Genomic DNA, 10,894 nt, shown 5'->3' with positions numbered 1-10,894 from the left:
ACATGCGCTGACATACAAACGACACGGCAGCTGAAGTCAGTGCGTGGTACATTTGACCTCGTTTGCTTGCTCCCACCACTGCTGGCGGAGGGGGTCTCCACGAAAGTGAACAGTCAAAGTTACTTGGTCTAACTGTTCCATGCTGACCGGAGGTGTTGGAAGAGGTGAGAGGACCAATCCTCTACCCCACCACACGTGACCTGGCGATCAACTACAGGGTGGTTCCAGATGTCTTGTGACCTCCAATTAATTGACCCCTCGCATATTTTTACCATTGCATATAAATTTTGTTTAAATAAACCTTACTTAAATTTTTTGTAAGTTTTGGAGAATTAAATGGGGGTCACAAGACATCACAACCATCCTGTGCAGTCATCCTTCGTTATACAGCAACGCAAATACGCAATGTGCGGAAATTTACTGTTGCATAACTTATAAATTATGGAACGAATTCGATATACCCCATTCGAATTTATGACATTTTTTATTTCTAAATTATACTACTGCATTATAATTACCCTACAGTATTATTTATTTAGCGACTTATTTTGAGAATTATGAATATTTTATTGTAAAACTATCGATTTATTTTATTAAATAGATGCTTTAAAATGTTTGCTGCATTTTTAAGTATGATATTACATCTTAGGGGGCGATTTTTTGTTCTGTAGGAATGTACATCCAATCATATACTGTAATTGAAATCAATGGGAAAATTGAGTTCGATATACGGAATTTCACTCTGAAGGCAACAGTCCAGGAACGTATCTGCTCCATACATATTAACATTTTGGCCCAAAATCATAATAAAATCACTGCACAGTTATCTGCCCACGAACTGAAAACATGGTCTATGTTGTTTGTTCATTTTGCTTGTTTTCTAATCAGGAGGTACATGCATATTGGTCCGTACTCTCAAAATTACAAGATGTTCTGGAAACTCAGGTTTCTGCCCCCCAAAATTTTCCGAATCTGGTCTCTCACACGCACACATCGACCAGATTATAAGACATGCCGCCCTCCAAACTTTTGCTGTCATAAACAGTACAGTGCAGGAGAGGAGGAGTGCATCCTATAATGTTTAAAATAAGATGCAGTGTTGTATGATTTATATTTTATTAAAACGTCGTGGTGAATGCGAAAATATGGGGCACAAGATTATGCGCAAGCTCTGATGTGAAGACGAATACTGTCGTCTGGTTTATTATCTAGGAATAATAGCTGAATATCCTCAATGGTCTGATATTTTTTTTTAATTTCAAATGGCCTGTGATATGTATTAGAAATTAATCGGACACCTGTACCTTCAGGTACAAGATCAGGTAATACTGTATGTATTACAGCAATTTTATGTATGTATATAATATGTCTGTAAAACTACAACTGAGGCGTACTCGGTCTGTGATTCAATCATTAATTGGCGTAACTCGTGAGTGCTGAACCGCTCATAAAACTCTTTGACAAAAGACGAAAAAAAGACGAAAAAAAGACAACCACACCCAGAACTTTTATTCGTCACCTAATTAGAATCACGGCCATGGTGGCATGACATCATCAACAATTAGCTTCCGTGACTTAAAGCTTTCGTGACTGCAGGAATTCATATTCTTTGGGTCTTTCGGTAAAGTCACGTAGATAGGTTCAAAGGAAATAACAAAAAAAACATGATTTATTATTATTTTTTGTTATTTTTGGTTATTTTCTTTGAAGAATTTCTTTGAGAATAACAAAAAAGAATAATTTTTTTGTTCTTTTCTTTGAAAATTTTCTTTGAAAATAATCTAAAAGAATTATTATTTTTTGTTATTTCCTTTGAACCTATCTACGTGACTTTACCGAAAGACCCAAAGAATACAATTAGCTTCCCTTAAATTGAAAGGAAGTTCTGGCTTGAATGGTAATGCCACATCAAGGATAGGTCATTGGAATGTGCTAAACCTTTTAGCAAGCAGATAAGGTAAACATGCCTCAAATCCGTATGTCATGGAACGAATAAATACCAACGAATATAGAAGCATAGCTTTGGTGAATTGTTTGTTCGTTTTATGAGCATTTTCCAAATCAATCTATACACGTACTTAGCTTTCGTGAAATGTGTTCATTTAATGGGAATTTCCCAAATCAAACTATATTCTTAAAACCTTTACTTTGAAAAACAATATTCTGTAATTCGTTTAACATATTCCAACCAACATGCGTACCTAGTCATTTTGGGAGGAACTGCTTAATCTATGCCTCCTTAATCGTCCTTCCGATTTTTTTTTCAAACTTGTGCCCATACGTTAAAATTTTAAGAGACAAAACAATCACGTGCATACATACAAATTTTGACCTTTTAAAGTGAATAGATTTGCTGTCATGTATTAATTTAGCATTTCAGGATTGTAATGCACAATTTATGTTATCATCATCAACCATGGTCAATTCACTGCTTGATGAAGGCGTCCCAAAGCTGTCGCCTTTCTCTCACCATCCTGCGATGTAATAATTTACCTGGCACCTGCACACGCGGGTTGATATAATCACTCCACCTCTTCGGTCCTTTTAGTCGTGTTCCATTCCTTGGGTAATACCTCCACATCATTATTGGGGACCATTGGCCATCATTCTTTCTAGCGATGTATCCTGCCCAAGTTCACTTTTGTTAACTGTTGTAATTATGTCTTTAACCTGCATACCCTTCCCCCCCCCAACCCCTCTGATCAATATTGTTTTAGGTCACATGTTCCAAAAAGTTGCATCAACAGATGTGCCAAGCCCGTCTTGTCATTGCACTGTACAGTATATACTGCAATGTTGATGGGAGATCAATAATGATAGAGATACCTGGTTATTCTACCAACTACAGTATAGAACTGACTGGTATGGTTTGCAAAAGGAATGCATTCCAATTGTTCTACACTACAGTATTGCATATTACAGGACCGTTCAAACGGGCAAACGCTTAATCGGTTTTAGTATGTTGGGTCTCATCAGCAAAGTGTGGCTTATTAAAGCAATGTTATAAAAAGGAGCCACACGTTTACATTTTGGGGCACGTTAGTGCAAACCATAAATAACACTCTTGATTTGAAGCTTTCGTGACTGCAGGAATCCATACTCTTTAGTTCTTTCGGTAAAGTGACATAGGTATTAGATAAAATAAATCACGATGTTTCGGGCGCAACGCAACGACGGACGCTTGTGTTGTGCGCCCGAAACGTCGTGATTTATTTTATTTTATACCTACGTGACTTTACCGAAATAACCAAAGAGCATAAATAACAATGTTAAAACATTGTACAGTATTGAGGGTAATAAAAACAAAAACCCATCTTTTCTTCCAATACTATATATATATATTTTTTGTACCTGTTTCCAGTACATCAACTTATCGGCCTTCCGGACCAATGTGCCATCACAGGTGTCATTTAAGTTGGCGAACTCTGGACTGTTCAGCCTTATGGGTCACATCAGCAATCAGGCTTGTTAAACCAGTGCTGTTAAGTTTCTCGATGTTTTAGCCAGGAAACGACCATGCCCTTAAGTTATTGAGACCCGTTGATGTAAAACACTGTAGACTTACAATATTGTAATTTTACAGTAAATGAAACAAGTTTTGTAATATTTGACTGCATTATGTAAAGGTTTGTTCCATTGGCGCTAGAAGAAACTGATGCCACCTCCAAGTGGCAAAACTTTTTTGCGGCAATAATATCTTTACACGTTTTAATGTTATCACTGTACATCCAAATGCACTTTTGATATATGGACAGAGATCTTTAAAATAGTCCCGAACTAAGCCTTTCCAACCCCAAATGAAAGCGGTACGTATTAACAAGTACTGGACCAACAATTGTGACCACGGATGTCAGTGGCAACACTCCTTCGCAAGTTCTTAACCCGTCTGACCATTGTGTACTCAATATGATGGGGGGACGGCTGGTTCAACACCAGAGACACATTTAAACTTTTTAAGCTAATGTACAGGGTGGCCCCGATGTCTTGTGACCCCCCATTTAAAACTCAAAATATGTTTTAGGTAAGGTTTATTTAAAACAGAAATTAATGTGGAAAGGGCAAAAAAAATATTCTGGGTCAATTATTTGGGGGTCAAGAGACATCTGGACCACCCTGCATAAACAATATGATGGGGAAACTTGTTTTAACAGCAGAGAAACATTTCAACTTTTTAAACCAATATAACACATTCACTGGCTTCCACCATTAAAAGTCACGCACGCTTTGTTATAGCATAACGACGTGATGCTATAACACACACAGTGTAATGCCACGAACTCCTAAGCTTTGGTCAAATACATAACGCCATCATATTCCTCGTGTTTGTAGGTGAACCTGCAAACCAAGACACCTGTACAGTGCAACGCAATGAACGCTTTAAGTTCAGTCCACCACGCCTTTACAGTTCTGCCAAGCCAAAGTGCTGCTGCTAAGGGCCAATACTGGTCTGACCTGTTTATCTTTGTCTGTAAAGAGGCACCATTTTACCTTCATCATTTCACAAGTGAAAACTTCGTTTAACCTTTGTGGTGTGTAAATTATTAAATGTACAGGGTAGTTCAGATGTCTTGTGACCCCCCCCCCCCCCCCAATTAATTAACCCCCAAATACATTTTTCATTAGCATATTAATTTCGGTTTTAAATAGACCTTTTACAAAATGTCTTACGTTTTAGAGAATTAAATGGGAGGGGGGGGCACAAGACATATGGACCACCATGTACAAAATTACCTGCAGTACTGTAATAGAAAGTTTGCTGACTTCATAACCCTAACTATTGAAGCAGTAACGCTATCGATTTTAAACAATGTCACCGTATTAACTTCAAACATGTGATAAAGTTATACTATTATCTTTTTTTTAAAACAGGTCGGTGTGTAGTCAAACGGATTTAAACATCACTAGCCTACTGCTTACACCGTAAGGGTTGGCTAAGTTCTGCCCTTGCTTGGTTAGAAGCCAGCTTTAGAGTATGCTGTTAGATTCCTGTACTGTACTTATTTATGGGCGACTGTAACCGCTGCAGAACTGCCCTCGACAGATCGTGTCAAAATGCGATTGATATAAACTAAATCTGTTGGGAAGAACTTCACAACACCTCCTCGGCTTGAAGTTGCAGAACTTACACGTGGGACTGCCAAACCGGGCGTACATTCTCAAGCCATACAATCATCCTAAACCACCCACCCTCAAGAGAAGCTGGTGTCAGCGAGGGCATCCTTAGTTTCTGGCACAATGTCATTCGTGCAATATAAGTGATATGTTCTCACACGATGTTTGTCCTACAATAATAGTACTCCTGGCAACGCCGAAGTGGAGGGCGAACCTATGGGGTTATCAGCTGTGATATCACCACCGCACTTACAGCCCGCGGGCGGGGAATTTGCTGTACATTTGTCCGCAGATAATGGGACGGATTTGCTCGTGAACGGATCTTAATCCACGCAAAAAATGCGACTAGGAGGATGCATTTTTCGCACCTATGCTTGAGATATATACACGTGGATTTAGCAACAACAAAAAAAATCCCAATTATAAGGGGCATTGCAGTGGCGACTGAAACGGTGCAGCCTGCATCCTGCATTGCGTACACCCTTGGCCCCCTTCCCTCCAGGGCCACCGGGGTGGCGACACTTGGGACCCATCGGTGGAATTGAGGTGGCCTCAACTTCTCTTCAAACCTGGGACCAACGTAACAGCAGCAGCAACGACAACGACCCACCCTACAGGGCATGTGGTCACCGACGAGTGTGGTCACCTGAGTTAATTCAGGACTCACGGCGACTCGGGTAGGAATCAGTGCTGATGAAACACAATCAGAGTCTTTATTTCTAGACGCGCACGCGATGAGAAGATAACACGCTGCCCTGCGTGACACACGGGTTTTTTGGGGGGGTGGGGAGTGGGTGAAGGGTTAGATCGCGTAAATATATAAATTTTATGTCGTTAAGCCCGCCACCACCCGACACAGCCACTTAGTAAGGGTTGTCACGTAAACAGAACGTGGCCAATTCGTTACTGGTACAGCACACCGGTGTGTTGGCGATTAAATCCAACACAAGCTGCCCTGATGATCATGGTGGATATGTGGGTGCACAGTGGAGCAGGCGGATGAATTTACTGATTTACTGCTCTGATTCGGAATTATGATTTTTTTTACTATTATCGCAAAATATGCATTCTTCCCCCCCGATCTGTAATTAAATACTGTTAGGGATAATAACCTCAAATGATGGGATACGTTTGCTGTGTGACTCCACTTATCGGCAAACAATGCGTGGATGGCATCACAATGGAAGGATGGGAAAATTGTGGATCATAGTGGATAATAGGAATAAGAGCGCTGGAGATAACAGCTTTCGACGATTCTTTTGGTCCCACAATCGGTGGTAATATGTTCGCGGATGAGTTCTGCAGTAATTGATGTACATCAATCCAAAAAAGCTATACCACCAGCATCACATGTTAAGCTTTTACAGTACAGTACGATAAATCCAATCTGGAATTGCTCAAATTTAAAACCACTCAAAGATGTGCAGTTCTTGTTCAAACCATCGTGTAATAAGATGTGTCAACTTCTAGACCACAGAGTATTATAAAACTAGTAAAGCATACATAAATATCCTACAGTATAGGGCGGTCCAGATGTCTTGTGAACCCCAATTTATTGACTCCTAACATGTTCATCATAGAGGTTCTTTGGGTGAACATGTTGTTTCCGTTTTATGTTCGTTTATGTTATAAATAAACCTTACTTTTAAAAAGATTCAATTTTAGGTAATTAAACGGGGGGGGGGGGGGGGGGGGGGTCACAAGACATCCTGTACTGTAGTTCTTTAAACGAGCACGTGTTTTTCCACAGCTCCCAGAACCAATTGGCCAGGCCCCCTAGTGGCACTGATAGCAATTCTCTGGGTCGAGTGGCAGTGTGGAACTGGCCATAAACTTTCACTCTGGGAATTTTGAAGCCTTGGATACTCAATTTTGTGCCATTAGGCTGCTGGCATTTTTAAACGTCTTTCGATTTTTTTCGCCGTATACTGCAGTTCTGAGCATTGTAACGTAAATAAAAAAAAGGTGCTTTAAACCCCACTCTAAAATGTAAACAGCCGCCAACCATCCGGGCAATGAAATGTACTTTAATTAGTGCACAGTCAATATGTGATGGAATAACTTGATGTTTGGCTTCCAGGAGAGTACACCACTCGACACATTGTAATTGAGTTGTAAGCAACATGGGATCAGGAAAGTGCACAATGCAGCGTTGTTGTACCACCGTAATTCTTCGTACTTTACTGGGTTATAACGAATTGATTTAAATATCTCTTTAGGTAGCAAGCTGTGAATTCATGTGTTCCATTGCATAAACATATTGCACAGTATTACAAATGTAACAAGCAATATTGTCTGTATTTTGCATTAGATAGCACTGCATGCCTAATTCATATTTTAATATGCACATGACATACATTTCTGACAATAACGTGTTGCTCCACGTGAGAATTCCTGTGATCTTGGATGGATGGTGTCTTAGGGCGCACACACCTTCAAAGCAGTGTGTAGGTGGTGACAGACTATTTTTGTTTATCTAAATAGAGCTATGGCAACATGGCCCGGGCCAATGGTATGAACAAGAATGGAAAATGCACGGAAGCGTTGACATCATGGTCCTACAATGTCTTATAATTTTTGTCCTGAAGAGTCACTTGGGATATTTAAATTCGAGGTTACGTGTGAAATGTTTTACCTCGTCTCTAATGCCTGCATTTAAAAAAAAAATTAAGAAAATGTAATAACCACCATTCTGTTGAAATGGTATTGGTTCTTCCACAGATGTCTGTTGGATATGGCTACATGCTGTATGACGTAATATTCATCGTGATGTATTTGGCGATCACATGGTTAGATTGCAAGTCGTGACATATTTTGTCTGGGCGACATTATAATCCTCCTTTGCTGGGTCTTTACCGACGAAGCCAGTCGTCGTTTACTCTGCACATTAACACATCCCTTAGGTGTCTCATACCTTTGTCCCTGTGAATCACTTAGCTTATATGGTAACTGTGAACGTTTTAAATCTGTCGCTTGAAACGAACATTTGTGACATATACTATAATAAAAAGACAGGTTGATTTGTTTTCCCAATGCTCAATTTATGCAATATTTGAGTACGTAGGATAAATAACATAAAAACATGGTATATAACAATAACTCATTTGGTATATTATCTGCTACACAATCTGGATTTATATGGTTTTATAAACGGGTGTCTCTAGAAATTGGGAGTTATGATTCTACCCCCTGGTGATTATTTTTTAAATCAATAATATATTTATTTTTTACGAACTCATTAATCGATGACTGTATGCAACGCGACAGTTCTTCTTTGAATGCAGCACACACTTGACTGCAGTAGTGCAGTGTATATAACAGTGCAATAAAGTACACTAATGATTTACAGCCCATCGTGAATCCATTGCTGGATGAAGGCCTCACTCCGTTTCAACTGTGTGGATTGTTTGACCATACTGCACCAAGCTGGCCTGTGTGGGTTGGTGAAGAAGGAGCCAGGACCAATTCAGATACTGTATCTGTCACTGATGTTAAACCGTGGCCAGGAATAGAACTCAAGCCACCGGGTTCACCCAATATAGAATTCATCATCATCAGCAAACACGATCTATCCATTGCTGTATGATGCCACGCTATCACCATCTCTCACGGTCTCACCATGCAACACATACATCTGGCTCCTGTGCGTTCGCTTATTTAATTGCTCCATGTCTGCGGTAGGATGACCTGGAGCGTGCTCTCTCCTTTGGCTGGCAATCCACCATTAAGTCTCAATCCACCCTGTAATGCCACACAAAATCTAAGCCCGCACCTTGTATCACACAACCTTAACGCTTATTGACTGATACATTTTCTATTCTGTGCTATGCCCAGTAAAATTCCATGTTTGTCCTCTTAAGAGCAGTGATATACCACGGATAAGGGAATAACTTCTTACGCATGGTGATATGGGGGACCAATGTTGTGAACCCTACTATCCGTGGGACTATTCTTTGCTTTACTCCACTTATCAGGAAAGTGAGTCTAATCGTGACTTAAATGAATTTGCTGTTCAACTCCTCGTCTGAAATTTTTTTCCAGATAAATACTATGCCATTTCATAAATAACTACTTTGTGGGGGTAAAACGCTGATAATTGTAAGAATAGGGTCGCCGAGTTTCCGGTGAGAGTGTTGGTGAGAAACTTGGTGTAAATAGTTTGAATTAATGGGTAAAGGCTTCAGCTAAAAGATGGAAAGAGTGTTGTGTGCCAGGGTATGGTGAAGGTGGAGGTATCTGCTTGGATAAACGGCTGGTCGTAACGTAGGCAGGCTGAACAGCCAATGTCGCAGCATGAGTCATGTTCAAAGCAGTGAGCCATGACTTCAGTGAGTAGCAATGTGTGGGTGTAATGATTAATAAAAGGGCTTATAGTCAGCGCTGTCACAGGTGGTGTCATGTTTAATATAAATAATAGGGTTACATTCAATGTGCACTCCGGACGTGTGATAGCAAGTAATGGAGACATTAGACCCTTGTACAAAAAAACACCCGAATGTTTATTAAAATAAATGCGGTAGTGCATCATTAAAACATAAACAGTGTAACAAAGCAGTGATATGAAATAACTTAAATGGGTTAAGTGTGGAATTTGTGTTACATGGATAACCGCGATGAATGGTAATTTCACAATCATTGCAATGATACGACCATTATGAAGGCAACCTTAACCTGCACTTTTAAAACAAAGCTTTTAAGAAGCTACCTCTAAAGTAATTACTTTTGCCGATTGAACCATTTGTAACAGGCAGGGTGACTCGTATTCTCTTTAATGTTTGAGACTGTATTATTATTCAGTGCCAACTGACACCAATGCGGTGGAGGGGCGGTAAGTCGCGAGGCTTGTGACTGACCAATTGACATTTTGACACCTAAGTTAATCGTCTCATGCTGTTTATGGCCAACGTAGCGATGGCTTGGTGTAATTGGACCCTCGATTAATGTAATCGAGGGCGGGCCATGGACAGATCGAGCTTGTAATAGTGTAGGTGACAGTAAGTACAGTACGGTAGACTGTGTAGGACTGCAGTGTGATTGTATCACTCCCACTGTGAAGTACACTGATGCCCCCTGCTGTACCTTGTTGAAACAATAATGCAATGACCATTGTACAGGGTGGTCCAGATGTCTTGTAACTCCCCCCCCCCCCCACCATTTAATTGTATAAAACATTATATTTTTAAAGTAAGGTTAATTTAAAACAGAAATGAATATTCAAAGGGAACACACACATTTGGAGTCAATTAATTGTGGGGCCACAAGACATCTGGACCACCCTGTAGTATACGTTCCAGGAATGATTGTATCCTTCATTTAAATTCGTGGATGGATGCATTTACAGGACTGTGCTATGAATAACAGAATAATAATTGCATGCCCTTTGTTTTGTAAGCGTTTAGGACTTGTGATGTAACGATTGTAAGTGCTGTAACCTCCACTTTGCGTGCTGCTCACTTTTTGTTCCATTTTCTTGGTCACATCCGTGGTCATGATTCATCGTCATGCGGATAATATATGTTGCTGATTGAAAACTTTCTGCAGTCGCATTAGTGTTGTGCTTTTAATGATCGAATTAAGTTTTCCAAAAATGTTCCGTTATCATACTTTCTTTGATTGATGCACGTTTAAAAAGAAAGTCAATTTAAAAAAATAAACACAAGTAATGCTCTCCTATGCTTTTGTCTACAGCGCATTATCCTCTCGCTGTCACCACCATAGTCTAAGAGAAAAGCCTGGGACGCAAATTGACTAATTGGCACTGTGTTGATATTGTACCAACATG

The sequence above is a fragment of the Petromyzon marinus genome, chromosome 5 (assembly GCF_048934315.1).
Source record: "Petromyzon marinus isolate PM22_M1 ecotype Great Lakes invasive population chromosome 5, UKy_Petmar_22M1.pri1.0, whole genome shotgun sequence".
NCBI lineage: Eukaryota > Metazoa > Chordata > Hyperoartia > Petromyzontiformes > Petromyzontidae > Petromyzon > Petromyzon marinus.
The sequence above is the reverse complement of the archived record's forward strand: the minus strand, read 5'-3'. Positions refer to the sequence as shown.